We start from the raw sequence: 23,008 nt of genomic DNA on the forward strand, positions 1-23,008 counted from the left end.
GTGAAGGAAAATAGAAAATAACAAGATTCATATTTAGTATGCTGTAACTTAAAATACTAGAAACATTGAAGAAGAAAATGTTTTACATTATTTTATAAAAAAAAGGAACAGAAGTAGTTTGAATAGCACTTGCCTGTTTTGCATTGTGCAACTTACAATACAGAAAAATCATTTCTATGCCTTGGCAAATTGTCATAGTCTTTTCTCAGTTTAGATCAGATTCTGGTATTTTATCTTTTACACTTTCAGTGATGTGAGCTATCTTCGAGAGTTCCTTTAGTGTAAAGTGTTTGTTGTTGTTGTTTTGCTTTTTATTTTTGCCAGCACCACTTCCTCTAGGACATTTCGATCCCTTTCTTCCCAACCACTTTTCTCATTTTTGTCAGTTTTGCCTTCCCTGGGTTCCTCTGGCTCCATATGAGGGGTCTTTCCAACTGTGGTAGTGTCAACATTCGTGGGCAGCTATTTCTTTTATAACTCCACTCACACTGATTAAAATTCCCTTTCCACTTTTCATTTCCTTGCTGCACTTCCATCATTGTTGACCAATTCCCTCTTTCAGCGAACCATTTTTTAAAAATGCCATGTGGTTTATCACTGGAAGACAAGGAAGCAGCGCAATCAATCACACACTCTGCTTGTCTGTATGTGAACTGAATTAACAGGTGCATAGAGACCAATGACAGACAGACTTGGAAAGAAGCGATGTGATTGGTTACTGATCCTGATATGCCTCTGTCATTTACATGGTGATTTGCGCTCAGAATTGCTAGCAGTGAAGTGTTACTTCAGGCAGTTCCTCACAGTTCATATGCTGGGGTAACTGAAATTTAAAGGGCATTGTTGAGACACCGCTGTTATTTAACATACAGTAATGGAAATTCACACATATCAAGCTTGTGCAAAGAGTGGTCTACCTGTGTGCATATTTATTAAATTATATTTTTAACAAGTCTGAGGTCATGAATATATAATTTTGTACCATGGTTTTTTTTTTTACTTAGTATTATTCATAGGATATTAACTAGTTTCAATAACTAGTCTCCAAAAATATTGTGGAATAAGGTAGGCAATTTGGAAAATTGCAAGAGAATGGTTAAAATGAGAACTTTGGATTGGCAAAGGGTGACTTGCTTCCTAGTGAGAAGCAGGATAGGGAAAGGCATAGATATAAAAAATTGTTTGTTGTTATATCAAGAAGAAGATTAATTTGGCTAGAACATAGAATCTATGTTATACTAAAAATGACAATAATGTCTGAAAGTCCATTTTTCTGGGCTTTACAAATGATGATAGTTACAGCTAACATGGATGGAGTACTTACTACCTTCTGGGTACTTCTCAGGCATTATCTCACCTAAGTTTCAACCTAAGTTGCTGTCATCCTCATCTGACACACTAGGATATGTTAGCTCAGAGAGGTCGCTGAGTTTGCCCAGGTCACACAGCTGTTGTGGCACAGCCAGCAAAGAGCCCCAGGTCCTCCGAGGTCTTGCTCCCGATTGCAGGCTCCACAACACGCTTTATGACAGCACTTTGCCTTTTACACAGTTCTGCATCTATTCACACCACATGTGCTGCTGGGCAGCTTGTATGGTGTGCCAGGGGCTGGGGGGGTGGGTGCTGGGGGCTGCAATTTAGCCTGTGCCAGTAGCCAAGCAGGATCCGAAACTTGCATACTTCTAGAAGGGGTGCCTTTTTCTAATTAACACAAGGCAGGCTACTCTTGGTCCTGCTCAACAAGAACAATCCTTGCCATAACGCTCAGAATTGACAGAACAGTTAGAATTGCTCCAATCTTCCTAACCCCTGTAAAAAACCCAGGCTCACATTGGGTAAGTGATCTAGCTAAGGTGAGAAATGAATCAGTGAGATAAAGACACAGTGGAGGAAGGGACTAGATTCTGGGCTGAGCAGGTTTCATTTGAGGCAAAAAGGACAGAGAGCCATGCATAAACCAGGGTACATCTTTGACTCCGACAGAGTGTAATGGGAAGTCATGGCCATTACCTAGAATAAATTGCCCTGGACAGCTAGATGCCTTCCACCCAGAGAAATAATTTCTTTCCAGAATTTAGGTTCTTTCCTGCATTTGGAGCAGACCTTTGGAGACAGCTTCATTTCCCTTGAGAGGTAAATATATAATCACTAGGATTTAAAAAGACTGAATCTGAAAGCAAATTTCCCTTCATCTCACTGCCTTCCATAATTGAACTTTATAGACCTCTTTTAATTACAGAGTTGTAATTACTGTTGTTACTATCTTGAGAGGATCCAGACCAAAGATTTTCTGTGCTTCTTAGCCACACTGTCTATATCCTTACCTTCCAGAGAAATGCTGCCTAAAGCAGACCCTTCAGATGTAAGGGGCCCATTGGAGTCTACCTTTCCTCTGTGAATTTAGCAGTTCTTCTGGGCTATACAAGCTTTATAAGAATCCTTATTTTAAAAATAAAATGGCTGGGTAAGATACAACTCAGCCTGCTTCCAAGATAGCCAAAAGATTACTAGGCATTTAAAGATGAAACACAAAATTCCAGGACACTGGCCCTGAGAAATGCAACTTGAAAACCAGGACTCTGGTCAAATGTTTGGAAAATTCTAGATATTCTACCTCTTCTTTGGAGAGTCACAGTACTCTTGCAGAATGCTTCCTCAGAGGTAAGAAATATTTTTGATTCTTATAAATTTCTTGCTTTCCATTTAGTTAGCTGAGATAAATTCAACATGAGTGAAACCTTTTTTATTTTCTCATTTATCATTTATTAATATCTTGATGAATGAGAGTTCTGTGGAACAGAAATGCTGGACCATAGCCATGGATAAATTTGGGTATGAATAGTTAATTCTCTGTTTAAACTCAGAGCTATTTCCAGTCCCCAAGCCTGGGGCAGGAGGGATAGTGATAGGAAATGCACCAGAAATGGCCAAGCTCTCTTTCTGAGGAAACAACAGCAGTTTGCAAACTTCAGTGGTGTTTTGTGTGTTTGAAATGAGGAATGTGAGGCCAGGTGGATGATGTTCTGTTCTCTCTCACTCTTCAACCTCAGCAGCTCTGCTATTACCTGCTTTAGATACTGAGATTTCTTATAAGGTTTCATTAGAAAAATGTAAAATGTTCCACTGGCAAGACAAAAACACAGAAATTTAAAAACCAACAATAAAAAATAAAGCAAAATGGGTAGTAGTGTTTAAAAACCCATTCATGGGGGCGCCTGGGTAGTTCAGTCAAACATCTGCCTTGAGGGGCGCATGGGTGGCTCAGTGGGTTAAAGCCTCTGCCTTCGGCTCAGGTCATGATCCCAGGGTCCTGGGATCAAGCCCCACCTTGGGCTCTCTGCTCTCTGGCGAGCCTGTTTCTCTCCCTCTCTCTGTCTGCCTCTCCAGCTACTTGTGATCTCTGTTAAAAAAAAAATTAAATAAATAAAAAAAAATAAAAAATAAAAAAATCTTAAACAAAACAACAACAACAATGAAAACCATCTGCCTTGAGCTCAGGTCATGACCCCAGCCAGGGTCCTGGGATTGAGCCCAGGGTCCTGGGATCGAGCACTGCATGGGGCTCCCTGCTCAGCCGGGAGTCTGCTTCTCCAGCTCCCACTCTCCCTGCTTGTGTTCCTGCTCTCACTCTCTCTGTCAAATAAATAAATGAAACCTTAAAAACAAAACAAAACAAAACCCATTCACGAAGCCAACAAATCTAGAGGTAATAAATATTTTCTATGATATTCCATAGTCACTTAACCTCTCTGAGACTTGGTACTATGAACTGAATGTTTGGGTCTCCCTAAAATCCAAAATAACCACCCCCCCCAACCATCCCTCACAACCAAAAGACATATGTGAAGCACTAATCTCCAGTGTCATGGTATTGGAGATAAGGCTTTGGAGAGGTAATTAGGTTTAAATGAGGTCATTGAGTAGAGCCTTCATGATGGGATTAATGCCCTTAGAAGAAGAAAAAGAGACCAGAACTCTTTCTGTCCTGTGAGGTTACAGCAAGGACATGGTCATCTGCAAACCAGGAAGTGGGCCCTCACTAGATCGCAAATCTTCTGACACTTTGAACTTGGACTTCCCAGCCTCCAGAACTGTGAGAAATAAGTGCTTTTGTTTAAACCACTCAGTGGATGCCATTTTGTGATAGCATCCTGAACTAAGATACTCGGTTTTCCCGTCTGTGAGATGGGAATAATAATACTGTAAGGATCAAAAGATATTTTTGGAAGAAAAAACTCACAGCTCTATACTAGATTTAAGTAGAAAGTGAGCAAGTAGGGGAGGATGGAAGAGAAAGTGAATACTTAGCATATTTTGGCTGCCCATCACTGGAATCCCCAACCCGTATTTTGGGGACTTCACCACTGTGTGGTTTGGGAGGAGGCTAATTGGGTGTTTGACTGGTGACTTTAATATTGGAGTGAGTGACATAGAGAACTCTGGACAGGTTAGGGCTCATTTTAGTGGTGCTGGAAACCACTGTTTAGGGGCAAGAGTACAGCCAAGGCCTGGGGTCCCCAGAGAGGTGGTGCCTGAGCGAGGCTGTGTATGTGATAGGAGACTAGGGTCTGTGAGCTCCCTTTGTTTGCTATGTGGATTCCAAGTCTGATTCTCTGACCTTTTCAGAGTCTGTGAGCTTCTCTATATCCTTCCGTTTAATTCCCTAAAGCTGAGATTAGTCAGAACCCTTCAAGCGAGCGCCGTGACAGGCAGTGACGGTGGCATATCAGAGTTGGTGGTGGGGGGGAGACTATGGGTGTAGAAGCATTAAGAGATATAAGGCTCTCCACTAAAATTTGATTTAAAGGGAATGGGAAAACTAGAATCCCTGTCTGCGTCCCACCTCCGCAGATTATGGAAGATATTTCACCCGAGGTCAGCTTTCCCATCCCCCATATTTTATAATCTTCGTTCAATAATCAAGCAGAGACCTGTAGAGCACCTTTTATATTTTAAAGTGCTCTCTGTGCTTAGTTTTGTTAGTATTGAATGGAAATCCATCTTTTAAAATGTCTCAAATCAAATTAGAAGAAGACATATGACGCAGCAGAGTAGTACAGACAGTAGGGATGCCAGAGAACATCACACAAAAGAAGGATATGTGTGGGAAATAGTCTGCTAGAATTCTTTTTTTTTTTTTAAGATTTTATTTATTCATTTGACAGAGAGAGAGATCACAAGTACACAGAGAGGCAGGCAGAGAGAGAGGAGGAAGCAGGGTCCCTGCGGAGCAGAGAGCTCGATGCGGGGCTCAATCCCAGGACCCTGAGATCATGACCTGAGCTGAAGGCAGAGCCTTAACCCACTGAGCCACCCAGATGCCCCAGTCTGCTAGAGTTCTAACCCAAAGAGCCCTTGACTACTGGGGATCAGGGGAGTTAATTTCTATCTTGCTGCAAAGCTAAGCTCCGCCATTTTCTGATGAACGCCCAGAGGAGGAATAAGAATACCACTGCCGTTAAGACTGGGCAGAAGAACCCTCAAGGTTACCTTTATGGGCAGGCACAGTCGTGAATCTGGTGTCATTTGCACAGAACCCTTAGAGATCTGGGGGTATGTCTTCTCCCTCCTCTGTGTTGCTAGAGAAGTCACCTCGCCCCACTTTTCAAATTCAATGTCGGAGGAAGCCAGCAGTGACTTGTCATGTCCAGCTTATCTGTGTACCTCTGAGAGCTACAAAAAAAAAAAAAAAAAAGCCTAAAACTGCTGCATGGCCTGTGATATTTTTATAAAGAATATGGGAAAAAGGCAGACAGACCCATCGCCATATTGACTTGGGACCTTACGGTAGTGAAGGGTCTCTTTCTGCAATAGCTCAGTGGCTCAGGGTGCTGAGTTGCTCTGGCCAACAGAGATTACTGAAATTCTTGGCTAGTGGCTCTGCCATTGGCACCTCCAGCCTGTGGAGCCAACATATCAGATGCAGTAAAAACAATGAGATTATGGTTTGGCTGCTGCCTTGTGCTGATGGCTTCTAAAGTTGTACATCGCCTGTCATCACCAGCAACAACTTGGTTGAGTTACTGAAGCCAAAAAAAAAAAAACAAACAAAAACCCAACATAAAATCTTTCCACTGTTTTTAAACATTAGGTATACTCATAACTGGGTTGCTTTATAGTCATCTCCTTAATGACACAAGAACACCTGTTGGAGCTTGGAGGATGATGCTGTCATAGCAGCCAACAATAATGATAACAGTAATAATAAGCGTTTACTGAGCACTTACAATGTGCCAGGTAAGATGCTCTCTAAAGGCTTTCAAGCTTTAAAACTTATAACAAGCTAGATAGTGGTGCATAACTAGGAAATGTAGAGCCTGCATGTGCATCTAGGTCCTGCTGCCTCTCAGGCCTTTGCTTTTAATCCCCCTTAGCCCTGCATCAGAGGTAGACCAGAACTTTCTCCCACATGGATGAGGGGGGCAACAGCTTCATGGAACTGGATCACCATGTTCCAGCAGGTGCCACGAGGTACAAGCCACCTCTCTCTCATAGTACTAAACCCAAGCTGATGCTCTCTCTGCCCACATGGCACCTTTGTCCACTTTCCCCATTTCTGTCAAAGCTATGCCAAATTGGGATCACCCTGGGGTCATCTAATCAAATTCTCTCAATCCTTTTTTGGAAAGTTTACCATGTCCACGGAGCCCAGGCCCCTCATGCTTCATCTGGATTTTGTGATAATGCCCCATAGTCACCCAGCCTCTGTCTCTCCCTTCTAGGCTGAACTACATGCCTCTGCCAGGTGAACCTTCCAGAAGGGCTTGAAACATCAGCAGAGGCATTAAATGATGAATCAGGACAGCTCTGTTCTGTCTTAGCTCTGCCACCAGGTAAGTGACACTGGGAGTCACTTCAACCCTCCGGATCTTTGGATTCCTGTAATTACCAAGGGAGGAGCTGGAATTGAAGCTCTCTGAGGTCCCATTCAGTGCTGTCATTATATCAGTGCGTGAATGAGTCAGGCCTTCGCTTTTACACTTGCCTATGGGTTCTGTTTGAACTCTCAAGCTGGGTGCTCAAAGCCTTATAAAAAAGTTTTCTCACACCATTTTGCAAACTAGGCATTCCTCCTATCGTCGCGTATTCATTTCCAAGTCCCAGCTTTTCTTCCTGCTATCCTTGCTTCTCAAAAAGTCCAAGTCCTGTGGCGCCAGGGGAGCTCAGTGGGTTGAACATCTCTCTCTTAGTTTTGACCCAGGTCATGGTCTCAGGGTCTTGGGATTGAGTTCAGGTTAAGCTCTGCCCTGAGCGGGGAGTGTTCTTGGGATTCTCTCTTTCCCTCTTCCCCTGCCCCTCCTCCACACTCCCCTTCTGCCTCCCCTGCACGCTCTCTCTGTCTCTCTTTCCCAAAATAAATAAGCAGATCTTAAGAGAAAGAAAGAAAGAAAGAAAGAAAGAAAGAAAGAAAAAGTCCATGTCCTCCCTCTTCACAATCTATACTTTACACCATCACCAAGGTTCTACTCAAGAACTATATCCTCCCCGACTGCTTTCCCGAGTGACCTTGGGCTGCAATATTTTAATTCTATACAGAATATATATACAATAGTAGGCCTTGGCCAAAGATCCTGGACTCAAGAGCCAGCCTGCCTGGATTCAAACCCTGGCTCTGCTCTTTACCAGCTGCTAGTTAGTTAATCTCTCTGTGCTTCAGTTTCACCACATGGAAAATGGGATCATAAAAGGGGCTACTTTGTAAGACTGTTGTGAGCATTCATATATGTAAGACACATATAGAGTTTCTGGCACATAGTAAATGCTATGTAATATCATCTATTATTATTACAACTAAATTTCACACACTTCAAATAACTCTTAGCACTAAATTGTTTCATGCATGTAGATATTGTCTCCCCAAGCAAATAGCAAGGATCTTCACTATTTTCTATTTTTTTATGTCCTTGCAAACAATTGGTTCTTAATAAATGCTTTTAATGAACATATGAATTAAGTAAATGAGTAAAAAAAAAAATGAATGAATTACCATTCAGCCTCAACAGAGGAGAACAAGGAAGAAGTGGGTATAAAGACAAATTTTATCTAATTCTGGAGGAAAGAGCCCAAATACACTAGACTTCTTTCATGTAACATGTAACAGTTTATTTAGTTTCTAAGGGTGCATATCATACTGTTACTTGTTCTGTAGGAGGATGCTAGATGAGGAAAAACAAAATGAGAACAAAAATCAATCTAATATTAGTTCTATATCGATGGGGCTTTTTAATGTTAAGGAAGAGTTGGTTCATAGGAGGTATTTAATGATGGATAATATATTTCTTCAGCTATTTGGGAAGAGGAATCACATTTATTCATTGGGATGAACCAAAAGCTCGGAAAACCACAACAATGCATACGCAGGAATTAAGAAACTATAGCTCTTGTTTTTGACAACATATTTCTTTTTCTTTTTCTTTTTTAACAGAAGGGGAGAGAGGCAGGCTAAGGGCAGAGGGAGAGGGAGAATCCCAAGCAGACTGACACCCAGTGCAGAGCTTGATGCAGGGCTGGAGCCCATGACCTGAGCTGACACCCAGAGTCAGATGCTCAAATGACTGAGCCACCCAGGGGCTCCAACAATATATTTCTTTAAAAAATGGTTTACTTTTACTACTAAATGCCTACATTTCAACTTGAGGAGTCTGTTTCAAATCAGTAAGGGCCTGGCTGTCACCAAGTCGTGAAAAGAATATTAGCACAGAGTTGATGCCGCAGTGTCTAACTGTCCCAGTGGATGGACGGCAGAGTAAAACCCAGAGGATTGGTTCCCTGGGTGGGGAGGGAACTCAGAGCACAGCCACCACACATCTTCTTCTAAACAAACACCCGAAGGCAGGCAGCGGACCTACACCACAACTTGGAAGCATTTTGTTTTGGCAAATAAAGACATTCATGATGGAAACCAACAGAAGAAAGACCCTGCTGCTGTAGCCACTAGCTTCTCCTTAATGTCTTGGTTTCTTTCTGAATCTTTGCAGCCAAACTCTAAGATTTGGGAATGAGAATTTGTAATGGATTTACTAACACTACATAATTCAATATATAAGAGGATGAAATCCTCCAAAATGTATATGAGGGTCACCATGTTGAGAAATTATTACAGGATAGGAGAGAAAGTGAAAAACGGGTGAGGAATAAAAGGATAAAAATGTCCTTATTTCACCAACTCATCTTTTTACTTTTGTTTTATTGTGAGTTCTAAATATGTCCAGATGAAATGTGTTTATTTGGTCTTAAAGCTTCTCAATAATGGGGCATTTCATGAATGCTAAGCAATACAGATTTCCTGTAAAGCCACCAAGCTTCCTTAAGAAGTGCTCTGGAAGGAAAATTTCTCATACGTTTGTTACATTCCTCATCACCAAGTAAAATCAAATGCCAGTGCCAAGTCGGACAGGAAGAGGGTTGTGACATCCAGTTCCACATTCCACTGAAGGTAAGATGACATACAGATTGTGTTTTTCAGACCGAGCATGCTTCTTAGGGCACTTCCTGTTTGTGAATCAGTCTCAGAGGATCCAGACCAAGTACGCCTTGTGTGTGTGCTGTGGCAGCAGTATGGGACGGTGGGAAGGCTTGTCATGTCTTAATGCTTTTGTACAGCCTTTGGAAGACATGTGAGGCCTAGAGCCTTAGAACAGGCTGGTTACAACATCTGAGGTGAAAATATCGCAAAACCTCAAAGTCATAGGTTCACTAGAGCTGGGAATACAATTAATCCCTTTGCTCACCACAGGGAAGATCAGATCACCTAATGGATCTACTCATCAAGTGGGATGGTCAGTGGGTCTCCATCTAAGCTGCCCTGATGGACAAGGTTATTGATTTCATTCTGGTCTTTACTGATTTCTGACCTATCTCAAAAACAAACAGAAAAACCCCATAATTCTCCTGCCCTCCCCAAAATCCCAAACATTAACTCTAATGCCCCTTTCTCCAGAACATTAGGGAATATGATAGGCCATCTGAGAATGAAAAAGACTTCCACTTTGATCAGTAGAATATCATGTTCACAGATATTTACTAAGCCCTATCTATGCTGGGTGCTTGGGCTAGGCAAGTGAGTAAGACACAGTTCCTACTGTAAAGGAGTTTATAGTCTACTAAGATGAGCTTTCCTGTCTCAAGCGGAACATGTGTGGCCAGCTGAGGCTTCATATTCATAACAAGGGACTTTTTCAAAAGTCTTTCACCTGCTAGGGTTCCCATAAAATAATCTGCTACTTTATGTCTTTGGGGATTAAATTATTTTCGTACTACATATAGCTGTCTGACTCAAGCTTCACACACTTAAGGGGGAAAAAAAAAGTCATTTCCAGGCTAGCATGATGTGCACATTTCTTTTTCTCAACTGAACTTTTCACAAGCACTGGGTAGACTCTCTGAATCTCAAAAACACAGTAGAATGTGATGTCAAGAATTTGGCAAGTACCTAGAGAAAATCAACTGAACTTTAACTTAACATTTTATTGCCTCCTCACCAAATGAAGAAAGGAAGAAAAAATACAGATATATAAACTTATTGATTTATAGCTTTTAAAATATTGTCCATTTTTCTATAACGTATTTGTTCTTCTCTAAGTGTTTCAAATAGTTACTTAGTCCATATGGAAATGCACTGTAAATGTTTCCAAACAAAGAGAATTCCTCTAGCTGGGGGGAAAGAAAGAGACAGAGAGACAGAGAGAGAGAGAGAGGGAGGGAGAGAAAGAGAATGGTTATAAAACTTCCTGGAGAGGACTCACTTTGTTTAATCCCCCTCTAGGCTGTGAGTGACTTGAGGTTAAGGAATGCGTTAATCATCTTTGTCAATCCGCATCTACTTCAAGGTTATGGTAGGTGCTCCACAAATGTTTGTTGAATGAATGGATAGATGGATGGATGGATGTCTACATCTTGAAGAAGGAGGTAATAGGTAGAGAAAGATGGGGAGAGGTTGAGGAGGAGGGAGAAACATTTATACAGCCTGGGAAGTATGGGAGGATGTGTGTTCAGGGAACAGTGGCAAGTGACACTGACAGAGTTGCATGGGAAGAGGTGGTGGCAGAGGACAGTGCAGAGTCTCTCTGCAGTCACAATGGGAAAGATATCTTTCTATTCTACCATAAGGGACAGGTTATTTCTCTGCGTTGTCTTTTATTTAGTTTTTGAAGGCCACACTAGCTCAAGCTGCATCACTACATCTCCATTTGACCCCTATATTAATTTATGGGTATAAAGAAGTATGCCTTTTGGAGGTGTCATGTGCGGCTGAGCAGTCTGTGCATGCACAATTCCAGGGTATGCCTGGAATTGCGGTACAATGGGTGGCAGCCCTATGCTCCCTTGAACTCCATCTATGCATAATGGAATACACTTAGACATTTATAAACATGCTGAGAAATACAATATGCTGGAAGATGCTTTTAACTAACCTCTTTACTTGTTCCTGAAGACCAAGCAATTCTTCCACTTTCCCCAGTTGTGAGAGTTATATTGTAAAAACAAATGCGTGTTTTGTATGTGTGTTGCTTTCACAGTCTAACTCTCATGATTAAAGGGCACCTGCTTGGAACCATTCCATACTGGATGGAGTTCTGAGGCTGGAATGCTTGGGTTCTAATCCCGGCTCCACCACTCAGTGTGTGATCTTGTGCAAGCTACTTTGTTTCTCTGGGCCTCAGTTTCCCTAGTTGTAAAAACAGGAGTAATAAGAGCTCCCACCATCTAGGGTTGATGTAAGAAATAATTGAAATAATCTGTGTAAGGTGCTTAGCACAGTGATTGGAACATAGGGAGTTCTCATAGGTATTAGCAATCAGGCTGCTAAAATTATTATTATTGTCAGTACTGGACTACCAGGTTTGGCCTGCTAGGCAGAACTCCTCCTGAGCCCCTAGAACTGGGACTGCCCATCTAGGGCCTTCCCCTTTCCAATGAGCAGGAAGATATCAACATTTTTCTCAGGTTGTTTATTCCACAAGAGTTAGCCAGACCATCACAAGCTGTGGGTCAATCTCTCACAAATAGACACACACACTACATGTACACACACTTCCCCTGTACTCCAAGAACTGCTGACAACAATGCTAGAGAATAAATACGTTGTGTAGGCAGCCCTCCCCATCTCTTTTTTCCAGATGAGTCTGTTCCAACATAATTGTTGGATTTGAGAAGAAAATGAGAACCGTGAGACTCAAAACATTTCATGGCTAACAGCAACAGAATGATGGTTTTTGGCAAAAGATGAGCACCAGCAAAGACAAAGAAAACAAGTTTTGTTGTTTTTGGTGGTGGTGAGTGTGTGCATAAGTCAGACTGTAAGTAGGGTGGGAAATCTGTAAGATCTGGAAAGGGACATGGAAATCAATGAGCAAGCTGATGTTGGAGGCATCTAGGGTCAGACAGATAGTTAGAGAGAGAAAACTCACTGGCAAGGTAAAGACCAGAGTCCAGCAATAAGAAACAAGGGATCAGAACACTTATTCTCATTTAATTTTTTACTCATTCATTTGGCAACTTGTTATGGAGTCCTGACTATGTGCTGGGATGTGTCGGATGTAGGCAATCGGTAGAGAACAAGGGACTTCCTACCTTCATGGAGCTTACAGTCTACTGCAGACCAAAAGCATGTTCTCAGTGAGAAGCTGTATCCCAGAAGTAAGGGCAAAGCATTATGGAGGGTGGGGGTAGTGCATGGTCTGATGAAGTGTTTCAGAAAAAAGCTGGTGCTTTCTGGGAACAATAGAATGCCTGGGGTGCATCGTGGGAGTGGAGCAAGATGAACGTGAAGAAGTAAACAGGAGCAATGCCATGAAGAACTTCTTAGCATCAAAGGTTAAAGAAGTTGGTCTTGATTTTGAGAGTACTCTGTTTTGTAAGACTTAAATATTACCCAGATCTCAAGGACTAGAATCCAGGGGCAGGAACTGAGTGGCTATTTTCTTAAAAATGGCATAATACATATGAAGAAAATTCCACTGGGAATATTTGCTGGACAGTCCTTCCTCCCCTCTGTTGTCATGAGAGCTGAAGGACTGTCCCTGCCTGTGGTGGAGCATTCAGCAAATTGAACATCTTCAGCCCTTCCCAGCACCTCTCCCACTTTAGAGCAAACCTTGCAGCAGCCCACATGTTTGCTGTGGGTGAGTTTCATAAAGCTGTAAAGAAGAAAAGGAAGCCTATCATTTATTAGCTTCTAGTCGCCATGTTCCAATTCCTCAGCCTGACAAGATCCTCCAACCTCTTCCACCTGCACTCATACAACCCCTGTGGATAGATCCTCTCTTCCAGTCAAATGAGTCTCAAGCCCTCCATGGATTGCCCTACTTCAATGCCTCTGACTTGTCCTTTAAAGGTTTAGCCTCTCTCAAGTTATCTTATCTGTAAATTGGGGACCATCATAGCTTTACTCAGGATGCTACATGGATCATGTGTCTGAACGTACCAAGCACAGAGCCTGGCATGAGAACATTGTTCAACCCATGCAAGCAGTTGCCAATCTTAGGTTCTAGATCCTTGTCCATGTGTCACCAACTTCAATACTGAACTGTTTTCAGGCCTGTGTATGAGATCAGTGTTGGGAACTGGAGTAGATTGGAGAGGGCACGACTGGCAATGAACATGCCAAGAAACAAAAACAAAAACTAAAAATACAAAAAATGAAAATGAAAACAACCCAAAAGCCATACCTACAAGCTCATTTGGCTTAAGCCTGCTATTTACTTTTTAAAGCCCATCTTTGACTTCAGCCTCTTTACTTTAGGTTATAATATCCTTCCAGTTGTAAAAAAAAAAAAAAATCCTTCCTGTTGTAATCCTCTTCCGTCTACCCTGTGCCACTTGTTTTTCACTTAGTTCATATCCTTTGTAGCATTACTGATATCTCTGCATAAATTTTTTGACCTTCAGGACTGCTATGAGAAATAGGTCAAGCTACACGTATAAGGCATTGAGTGCCCGGCACATACATTTTAGCTTTATTGTTTTTAATAATGATAATGATGACAACAGATGTCTCTTAAATTCAGAGACCAGGTCTCTAAGAGTTCCAAGAATCTCCTTCCCACTTGTTGACTTGGCGAAGAATAATATTAACAATAATAATGACTATTGCTTATTGAATGACTACTTGACAGGACCTGTTCTGAGTACTATATGTGCCTTAACTCATCTCTGCTTGTGGGAACTCTCGAGGTAGGCTCAATTGGTATCAGACAATATCATATTATAGAAGTAAGACAACTGAAGCAAAAGATATGTAACTAGCCAAGTTTGGCAGTTGGAAAGTGGCAGAGTCGGGATTTGAACTGGTTGGTTCTTCATTCTCTGACCAAGTTCTGTTCATCCTTGAAGGCCCAGCTCACGTGAACCTCCTCTCCAATTTCCCGTACAGAGTTGGCTGAGTTACTTCATCTTCTGTACTCCCAAGCACTTTGAATATATCTCCCCTAAAGCAACGTTCACATTGAACATTATTTACGGATTTATGAGTGTGTTTATGTGTATGTGAGTTTCTTAAGGAAGACTCTATAAATTACTCACTGTTGCGTACTTAGCATAGGGTGTGGTGCATATATGATGGGCAAAAAATATGTGCTGAAATTTAATGAACTAGAGGACCTCGGTAAAACTTGATGTTCATGATGGTGGTAGCTATAAGAGATCAAACATGGTTTAATGGAAATGTCAAATGATAAGAAACACAGTGCTAAGTTTTTGGCTATATGATTTTATATTATTATTGCTGTCATCATTTTCTGAGTTGGAGTAGCTAAAATAAATCCTATCTAAGATGGCTCATTAACCAGAGGCCCCCAGTCCCTTTTAGTTACATGCCTTTCCACCCCATCCCTTTAGAGAAGTATCAGTTCATGGTAGATATGACTGCCCTGAGAAAGACACAGAAGAAATAAGAGATATGCTGAAACTTACACCACTTAGCAACAATTATGACTATTTCACCAGAGGTTACACAAATAAACCAGAAGAATGATTTAAGGAGCCCCACCCCATTGTGAGCCAATCAATGATCCATATTTTATTACAACAATACCTTCTGTAGTGTTTTAAAATTTACAATCCTCTCCTTTCCATTATTTCATGATTCTTACAATAATTCACTAGTCTAGGCAGAGCCAGCTTAGGGGAAGGAAGAGATTGCCTGATGTTATGCCAGTGGGAGATGGAATCAAGACAAGGACCTGTTTTCCATACAACATGTACAAAACACACCAAACAAGATGGTCAGAGGAACTAATTTGATATTGGGAGGTTGCTGTCCCTTGTGTGCACTGATCTGTACTCTTAAGGCTCTGAAGATAGGGACGATTTTGCAGATGATGAGAAATGGAAACTCTGAGAACTGGGCCAAGAGACAATATGCTAAGGACCCCCCACAAAAAAAAGAAAAGAAAAGATGGGGTTCATGAGTTTCAGCAAAGAGAAATGTGTTAGGTAATGCTTACTTATTGGAGACCACAGAAAGAAGCTCTGTCACAGAAGGATGTCATATGTTGAATTTCATAGGATAAAAATTTTTTAAAATATTCTGCTTCAAAAGGAGATAAGATAGGCATGTGTAAGGTGAGAAGACAGAGGAATTTTTAGTCAGTGTGTATGGCCTTGGCCAACTACATTATATTTAATGTTCATATGTGTGCTGTGAAAGAACTCTTCTTTCTTTATGTCACTGCTAAAAGAGACATCAGATTCTTTGTGCCTGTGTCCCTCATCTCAGTTCCCTGTTCCCATCTATATTGGGCTTACTGTCAACCCTACAGGAATGTGGAGAAATTTAGAAGCAGGAAATGATTAGAATGTCTCCTTTGATGCCAGCACATAAGCTTGCCTTGTATTTCCTCATGCTTTGTCCCTGTGGTTTCTGCAGACTCTCTGGACTCTGGTGTCAGAAACCCTTCCTATGGACAATTCTCCTGGGTCTTGAGCACCAAGCTTTCCCTGATCTTTGAATTATTTTTGAATTCCCTTTATCTCTCATATGCTGGCTGCCCCTTTCCCCATTGTTGACCATAGGGTTCAACGTGGACTTGCTTTGGCTTATGGTCACACTTATTTGTTGCCAACTACCTGGTGCTGACAGGGATCTCCATTGTACATCTACTTTCTTAAACAATGTGTGATTATACCAGAAACTGACTGAAATAGGTGACGTTTTGGGACTCCCTACTGACAGATTCATGTTTTCATGTTCACAAAGACACAGCTCATGTCCATGAGTTCTTGTTGGTTGAGACAGAGACACACAGAGATAGAGAAGGGAAGAGAAGAGGAGAGGAGAGAAGAAGAGAGGAGAGGAGAGGAGAGGAGAGGAGAGAAGAGAAGAGTTGAGTTCCAGCCATCTGCAAATGAAAGATGAGGCAGAGACCTAGCAATTCCAAAGTACAGCTGAATCCCATTAAAAAAATCATGTGAAAGCTCTGTATTCCTGCCATTGTGATGAAGAGGGAAAGCAAATGTCTGAAAGTTTCACAAAGCAAACATTTTGTGACCAGAAAACTTAAAGTTCTGTAAAAATCTCATGAGCATAGAAACAGTTTGATGGGAGCCCAGCAAGTCCATGAAGGATAGCCAGCATAGGGAGGTCACCGGAGGGAAATTCCACTCCCCTCAGCAAAGGAGCATCTGTGGGAGGAAGTCAAAGTCAGGTGGGCTCCCTTAGCTGATGCAAGAACAAAGACCTGATGCACAAGGAGTGCAGACAAAGCTGTCTTTATATTCATAGCCTGTCTTTTAGAAAATTATTTCAAGTCAATAGATAATTAACCTTAATTCTTTTCTTCCAAATTTTTCTTTAGATTGACTCTGGACCTTAAAATTAAATTTAAGCTGTTCTCAGCAATAAAGAAGAATTAATTGAAGTGTTCCTGGTAGCCCTTTTGAGTGACTGGTGGGTATTATCTCTCTAGACTTCAAAAGAGTTACTTTTAGAGGCTTCATAGTGTGATGAAAAAAAATCCAAATGGCATAAAGCAACAGGTTTACATTTTATTTTAGTAACAAAAAAACCGTATAGATCTAAAAATACACATTTTTTCTAGGGTAGTTTTAAAGATTCTGTGAATATTTATATTCTGTTTTTGCACATACACTGTTCTATGCTTGGAATTCTTTGGGACAATTAACTGCCCAGTCCAGAAAAGGGAACTAGAAAGGCCAAGCATGAGGAAGAATTATTATACCTTTCAGTGTGAAAAGATGAAGGCTGAAGGCAGGAGAAACGGCTGTTTACAAAACCACAAAGGGTAGGGCAGGGAAAACACATCAAGGACCATCCTCAAAAATTGAACAAAGGTAGCTTTTGCATAAATAAAAGAAAGCATGAAGTCACATAGTGGCTATTAATTCTCTGGAAACTATTATCCAAAGAAATGCTCCAATCAGAAAATTTAAAAATAGGTGGTAGAAGATGATGAATTTAACAATAACTAACTATTGTGGGATGCTGGGAATACCTCATAGAAAGCAAACTTATCTCCCCCATCCTTTCTCCCCTGCAAAGTATGCCTAATTGTTATTCTAGAATCAGGCTACTCAGTGTGAAAGACAACCAGGCCTGGGGCCTGAACTAAAAATGGAGATTCTTTGGTTCTTTTTGAGAATGACAGTCTTAGCAAGTGGTCATCTGCCCTCCACCTTACCTCCTATAAGGTAAAGTGGTCCGCAATCCTGAATTTAATAACATGGTAGTAAAAAAATACCCACAAGACATGGGGAGTTTCTTCAATGTCATGACTTGAATACAAAAGATCAGCATGAGAGTGATTCAGCAGTAGAATCCTGGGAATTTAGTATGCCACCAGAATGTCACAAATACGGTTTATGCCTGATATATAATTCCATTCCATGGCTTCCCTGAGATCTGGCTCCTCACAATATTTGCTTTCTTATAAAGTATTTAAGAAGGGTAGGAAATTGATGATGGAGGAGAGAATACTTATTTCACCCCAAGATGTCTTCTTTTCCCCATCGCCTCCCTCTCTCCTTCTCCCTTGTCTGATATAGGCAGAGAAATCTGTGCCACAGGAATGAAATAATTCCGAGGGGTGGTTCCCTCAGAATCCCAACACCCTGGGTCGCCTCATTGGCCTATAACGCCTGCTCTCCTTCTAGAGAGTGACCAGTCCTGAGCCCCAGCAAGGGCATGTGGAAGCACCAATGGAGAACACAATAGGATTTAAGAAACCCATAAACCCACCAGCTATTGCCTAGTCTGTCTTGGCTAGAACCTTATTCACAGAACTAAACTTTCTCAGAAATAACAAAGAGAAATGACCTCATTTGTAATTCTCGGCTGCATCCATAATAAAAGTAAGGGCAAAAGTCTAGGTAGATCCACCTCTATTAGATGATAATGATGGTGATGATGATTTTTTGTGGAGGAGGGCTGGCTATTGAAGAATCACACAAAATACATAAAGATATGAAAAAAATGAGTCTTCTATCTCTCTCCAAAAATTAACTATTAAATTTCAGATAGCTCTGTAAGCCTTTGACTCCAACTTTGTATTGAAATGGAACAAAAGGACTCCTTCAAAGTGACAGCATTCAGCTTAGTTGATGGAAAGTTAAAAACTCTTTGAAATTAAAGATCTCCCTTTAAGGCCTTGGGGTTCTGAATTCAACTACATTGTCTTCTCAACCACCTTAGACATTTGTTTTAAATAAGCTTTTACAAAGTAAACATTTTAAAAAAGGACCTCAAAACTGTGTTTCAGACCAGCAAAATAAATAGATTCCAGATGTTTCTCATTTTTCTACGTCACCAATTCAAAGTAAAAAATGTTTTGTTTATTGGATTTTTATTTAATCCTAATATTTTACATATCTCTCTTCTAAGAATCTCCTTTCCTATCTCTGCATCCCTTTCTCTAGCCAATGTCATCTCTGCAGTCATTTGTCATTGATGGAACTGGAACTTTGCAGCAGATACTAAGACATATTTAAACTTGGGCCCAAATGAGACTTCATAATTGTATATAGCTGTTTTCTGCTTATATCTGTATCTGTATGAAAAATCAGGGAAATTTCTTTCTGCCAAAATCTTTAAAAATTGGATATATGCAATGTTTTGTAAGTTGATTAGAGATCAGGGAGGTCAATCACCTTTCAGGGTACTCTTCCAATCCTCTGACCTTCTGATGCCTGCCTTTGGGTCACCCAGCTGCCTTCTGGATTTTGCTTTAAGGGCTGATGGGTATTAGAGGAACTAATCTCAGATACTATTGGTGCTTTCCTAGCCCTACAGGTGGGTCTGGGGGAGGGATTTCTATAGTTTACCATGTTCTTAATTTTACCTGGCTCCATGTTGGAGTTCTAGCCACGGCCAAGGAACTAAGAGAGTAGAGAGCTGAAAACAGCAAATCTCCATGGCAAATATAATGTAGTAGGGTGGGGATCATGCAAAGGAAAGACACTTGCTCTCTGTCTTACGTGCTTGTTTTTAATGGGATGAGGTTTAATGTGACATTCTTGAATTTATAATTCTACTGATATAATTATTTTTGATTATAGATTATATTTACTGAGGTAGGCACTGTATAAAATGCACCTGGATTATCTTCATTCTTTCTTACAACAATACCATTTTACAAATGACGAAACAGTCCTAGAGACTATAATACCTATTTGCTCATGAAATAGGCATGCTATTGAGAAGAAATCATGTATATCTTTGCAAAGGAGGGGTGTCTTAAGCAAGGGCACTTGGGGGGCAGCATTTAGCAATCATTTCAGAATGACAACATAATTCACAGGTTTAGCAGACAATTCATAGATATTCATAAGGTTACAGCAAATTATATTAAGGTTGGAGGTGAAATGGCTGCTGGGAAAGCTATTAAGACTGGCTTCTGGAAGTGGAGGTAATGACTACTGTACAGACCTCTGATATATCCTAAACACTACAAGAGAATACAAGCTCCTTTCGGACAATACAATCCTTTGTGAATGACTTCAGAGGTGACAATACAACACTTCCAACCCACGTGAAAATATTAACTTGTAAAGAGAATGTCCTACAGATATTAGGTCTAAAAGGCAACCATCTTTAGAAGTTGGGCACCCTTTTACAGGTGTGTCTAGCGTGACTACAGAAGCATTCCTTCCAAAGGCTAAAAAGGGATTTAAATCAGTTAATTAGTTGACAACTTCTACTGCATACCTACTTTTGATGGAGTCCCATATTAGATAGCATTTAAATTGTCATAAAGACAGTAATTACAGGTTTTTAATGCAGTATGATTTTGTGATGCAAACTTGAGCTTGCTAAATGACTAATGAAGGGATGAACCTGCAGGAAGGAGGAAAAAAAAAATCAGTGGAGAAAAGAAAGGATGAGATATCAAATCCACCAAATTTCTTCAATCCAGAGGAGATATTTTATGTTCCTGCATCCACAAAGCCTGTCTAAAACAGCGATTGTCAGACTTGTGTGTGTGTCAGAATCACTTGGAAAGTTTGTTAAAGCACAAGGAAGGGTCAGAGAGTTTGCATTGCTGGCAAGTTCCCAGGTGCTATTGGTGCTATTGGTCTGGGGACCACACTTTCAGAACCACCAAAACAACTGGAGATCCTGCTGGACCTTTCCCAGTTTACATTCTAGATGTTTGTCCAGAGTCAACATATCTTTGGATTTTATAAACTTGGGTTCTTTTGAAACAAGCTTTTCAGTTTCACATTTAGTACTTCTTACCTGATGAAATTTGGTACGTTTTCAACCAGAAGAGACTTCATGGGAAAAAACTGGATGTAAAGGCTGTGGAGAGAAAGATGAAGCAATCAAGAGAGGAAACAGCAAGTCCTCTATCATTATAATTCATAGTAACTTTTAGGTAGAGTAAACACCATTATCCCAAGGATACAGTCATTATATTTTCTACATTATTTTTTATATAAATTTGCAGATAAAGAAGATCCAATTGGATCAACACAGTGACAGGTAAAAAAGGAAATGTTATGGTTTAGAATAAATTCTATTGAATAGAAGGTGATAATTATATCAGAGATACAACTAAATATTCTAAACAGCAGTAATGTTTATTTTGACCCAACTATTGTTTGCCTAAGGTCAGGCATTATTATTATTATTATTATTATATATTTTTTGCATTACAAAATCTACTTCCTAATGTAATGATGTGGTCTGTTTATTTAACAATTTATTTATTTTTTGATTACTAAATAATATGTGGGACATTTTGAGAACTGTAAAGAAGTACCTGAAAGGCACATCTGCATGGGCTTTGTGAAAATAAGTATGGAGAGAGAGCATTTTCAGTAAGAGCACTTTGTGAGTATTTTATCAGTATTTCCAAATAAGAAAGAAAATTCAATGCTTTTCTTTGGTCAGGCAGTCAATTTATACCAGAACAGGTCCCTTCACCTTAGCTTTTGGATTCCCTATCACATCAAGCTCAGTAGACTCAGGGATCCACAGGGGTATTGTTTTCACACTTCTTGATCTTCCACTGGGGCTGGCCAATTCAAAGCAGACACTATGCCCACTCCCAGGCGTACTTATGGCTGGCCTGGCACACATGCCCAGCTGTTCTGACCCTGTAGCCTGCTCTTGACAGTGGAGATAACTTGGTCCAGTACACTGCGAAACTTGCTTGTGGTGAGGGCCATTTCTGGGCCACTCACCCTCACTTCTACACAGGGACAAAGACAGTGGTCAATCATTTCTGGAGCTACAATACTCACTCCACTTCTCCTTTCTCTACCTCTCGTTTCTGGATTAAGGCTGATTACAGCTCATGCTTCTGCTGCTTCAAATCACTCTAAGATAACCCAAGAAGGTCTGACTTGTGAATGTGAAATATGAATTTGACCTTCTCTAAGTGAGCCCACCATTCTCTTACTGCCTAAATCGATGGAGGGCTTCCTGCAGACAAAAGTTGGCTCAGAAAATTTTTCAAAGTCAAGACTTAGAAAGGACCACATCACCTCCATTGGACTATATACATCTGACATTTTAATTCTGGAAAAGACATCATGAACTTGTTGCTATTTTACCAAAGGCTTCTTCTTAACAATTTATGGCATGTTCGTGCTTCTCAGCCCAGCAGGGCACGGTGTCCAGAGACTTGGATTTGTTAGCTTGCCTAGACTAGAAATTCAGGAACTTCAAGACATTAAATTTATTTCTAGTATAACTAAGTATTCATGTGTCAGCAAAGGCTATTCTTTTTTTTTCCTTTATTGAAAAAAACCTGCAAATCTTTATCGAACTTTGAAGTTGACATAAAAGAAATATTCAGTATGATTTTTGCCCTGGAATTGCTTATAATGAGGTTGGACTATAAGACCTGCACATGTGGAATAATTAGAAACAATGAGAGAAAGGACAGAGTTTATTTAGTGTGAACCGTGAAGTACAGACCATCCCGCTGTATGATGTCAGAGTTGGGGATAGCTTTAGTAAAGAAGTGATTCAAGTAGATTAAAGGATGCAAATGATTTATATAAAAAGATGGGTGGTCTTTCTCCCTGTTTTATTCAGAAAATGAAAGCACTAGTTTATTTAACCTAATACTACCCACTGAGTATCTTTGCAGGGGTCTAGAAACCTCAAACTGGTCACCAGTGGGCCAAAGAACTTTTTATCTATCACTTGCAGTGTTTTGAAACATATTTGAATTAGTTGCCAACATTAGCAACTTGAATGATTTTACATTAAAGTGTGTAGATTTATATTTTTCTCTTAAAGAACATTGGACAGTCTGTTAAAACCTGGCCTATATTTCTGCATGGTAACAATGAAGCAGATCTGAGTAAAACGCATCCCCATTCGATGGGACACAAACTACCCAGTCTCTACTGCCTGAACAAACCCTATTACTTCTCTCACCCACCGTGCTCTGCTCATGTGTATCACCTACGTGGCCTCTGTGGGCATTTGAGCTTGTGAGCCCTATTGTACCTTACCAGGGCCTCCTGCACAGGGGAGGTACAACCAGTGTTCCACTACGACCAACTCAGTCAAGGTAAGGGATCCTGTCCTCTTAGC

At 40.6% G+C, this 23,008-nt stretch overlaps 1 protein-coding gene across 1 annotated transcript in view; it reads right to left on the bottom strand.

Annotated features, from left to right (window-relative positions):
* The window catches only part of FRMD6 (FERM domain containing 6), a 231,685-nt gene that overhangs the window by 130,780 nt on the left and 77,897 nt on the right, over positions 1 to 23,008 (bottom strand). Inside the window, exon 2 of the mRNA XM_044231226.1 lies at positions 20,693 to 20,755. The gene's annotated coding sequence lies outside the window, so the exon portion shown is untranslated. The remainder of the gene's footprint in view (positions 1 to 20,692; positions 20,756 to 23,008) is intronic.

This window comes from Neovison vison, chromosome 13 (assembly GCF_020171115.1).
Source record: "Neovison vison isolate M4711 chromosome 13, ASM_NN_V1, whole genome shotgun sequence".
In the NCBI taxonomy this organism is placed as follows: domain Eukaryota; kingdom Metazoa; phylum Chordata; class Mammalia; order Carnivora; family Mustelidae; genus Neogale; species Neogale vison.